Here is a 2,646-nt window from a genome sequence, read left to right on the forward strand (position 1 = left end):
TTAACTGCCATCTTCAAGTATCTGCCATGTAGAAGATGAGGTAGAATGGCTCAGAGGTGTTCTAGAAGACAAGACAAAAACAAGGGAGTTAAATTATTATTAGGATTGTTTTTATATTGTATTTCAATTAATTTTACCTCTGCTGCAAACCACCCAGAGTCGTTTCAATGAGATGGGCGGTGACAAATGTGATAGATAACTAACTAACTAAATAAATAAAATTACAATAGAGTTGATTTTGGCTGGAGATCTGTTGATAATGCTGTAGCAGTAGTTCTGCTTAGTGGTATAAAGGATGTTTAGAAAATCTGAATTATTTTTGTGATGCAGACCATGTAGACAGGTCACTTCATCCTGAAGATCTTTGTTTACTTTCAAAACATTTGCCACATCTATTGCAAGTTTATCAGAGTTTTTAAACTGAGTGATTTTTACTTCATGCTTTTCAGCTCTGCCACTTTTTAAATATCAAATCTCTGATTCAAATGCTCATATTTCAGACTGAAATTTTCTACTAAGGTTTTTATCTGCTTCAAGTCAGTTATTTAAAATATCTGTACATCATGGTAACAAGTTTTAAACTGGGGAGAAACTAAAAACAGGCCAAACCAGAGAAAAAGCTGTCTGGTTTTCTTTCTCTGATTGATCCAGGCTATACTTGGCTGAAGCTGCTGGTTGCTCTGCTGCAGATTTGCAAGCTGCCGTCCTCAAGTGAGGGGTGGGAAATTTTGGGCTTCTCTCTCTTCTCAGTTTTGGATCCATGATAAATCAAATGCAAGATACCACTGTCTATATCTGAGGCAGAAGTTTTTTTCCTGTTTACCAATTACACAATAGAGCAGTCAAAAGATAAGAAGATTGCTCTGCAGCTCAGAAGCAAAGTCATAAATTCAGCATGTCACTGTGTCAGTAGAATTTCTAGATACGAATCTTTATTGCATACTAGAATGAAGATACCTCGAACAGTTGATTGCCTCTGTCAACATGAAAATGCAGTCCCTTATAGCCATGGTAGTTTAATTCCAGTGCTTCTTTTTTGCAACCTTTCAGTGGGAGCAAGGGTTTGGATTTATTATCAGAGGATAAGACTAGAACTAATGGAATGAAATTTCAAGGATGTAGATACAGATTCCACATTAGGATGAATGGTGAGAATCACCTGAGCATTTAGCTTCTTTTTCATACAATTTACACTTCCTTCTGTATTTTCTGGGACTGACTCCAGGCTCAGTCATGTCTTGTGCTTGGAAAAGTATTGACATCAAAACCTTGTGCATGGGAAATGCTTGAATTAAAATTATCTGTGGAGGTCTAGATAGATATTCATTCTTCAGGTGGGTAGTGGGGGATTATGGGAGTTGAAATCTAACAACAAATGGCTGCTCTGGAAAATTCAATTTCTACATATATATTAAACACTAATTGGAAGCTGGTGACAGTTCATAAGTTACCCTAAAGAAACTTGTGACTAGAATATATTTCTAGTACTTTTGGTTTTAGTCCCTTGTTAGCTTTTTTGTATTACTTTTGGGAGTGATGATGGCACGTTCTCACTGTAGTTGTAAATATGTTGCCTGAGATGTGTTAGCGCAGATTATTGGGGAGGAGGGTATGTTTACACTACTGAATATTTTTCCAACCCAAACTAAAAAATTGGAAATCAGGGATACAGATTATAGCCTATGCCTTTCTCTGCTAAGATCACTGTACCTGGACACCATAGTGGGAAGAAGCTATTGTTTGAACCCTAGTTTAGTAGCAAAATCTTGATTAGATCTCTTCTGATTACCATGTTTGCGGTGTAGAGTATAAATGGATCAGTATGTCCTGTGGCCTAGAGATGGTGTAAAAAAGAAAAACCTGGCTTTTCCCATGAAATTTCAGGAAAGGCTTGTTCTTGAGCATAACCAGACTTCCAGGATTGCTCAGTTGACTAGTTTGGCTTGTTTTTTTTCCCCTCAGCAGGTACTGGATATGCAAAAATCAAACAGGAAAGCTTTTCTTTTCATAGAGATCAGTATTATTAATTGCTAATATCTTGTCAGAGGTGTCCACAAATCTATTTGGCACATTTTCCCCCTGTGTTCAAACTAACCCTCTCACTCTTGGGTTTCCATAAAGCCATTAAACTGGCTATTTACTGTCCATGGTGGTAGTGTTATTTTACTGTGTAGCGTTACTGCTTATTATCATTCCTTCTTTTTGCTGTTATCCAAACGCACTGTTGCTCTTGCTGTTTGTTTTTTCACCGAAGATAAATTCCTTGTATGTATTTTATACTTGGCCATTAAAGTATTCTGTATTGCAGCAAGACTTTGGGTCTAAAGGGTGGAATGGATCTATGTATGTTGATGTGTGTTGGTTAAGTGATATTCCTGCGCCAAGTTTTCTTTTTTCTTATTATTAACTATTATTATTCTGTTATTATGGCTACTGTTTTATTTATTTATTTATTTTATTTTTTTGTACTGAATGAGGTACGTAGGCTGTTCAGAGTCAGTTGTTGGTTGGAATGTCATATAAGCTGAGTAAGGAATATAATAAATAAATTGAAGGGACAGATGGCCTTGATTCCTACTCAATGCATAGGAGCTCTGTTTTCCTTTCTTCTCCAGAAAATACATGTTATCAGTTGAAGTTTGTGGC

The sequence above is a fragment of the Python bivittatus genome, unplaced genomic scaffold (assembly GCF_059951505.1).
Source record: "Python bivittatus isolate LINGU-HERP-01145 unplaced genomic scaffold, Pbiv_v1 ctg000340_np1212, whole genome shotgun sequence".
Lineage (NCBI taxonomy): Eukaryota > Metazoa > Chordata > Lepidosauria > Squamata > Pythonidae > Python > Python bivittatus.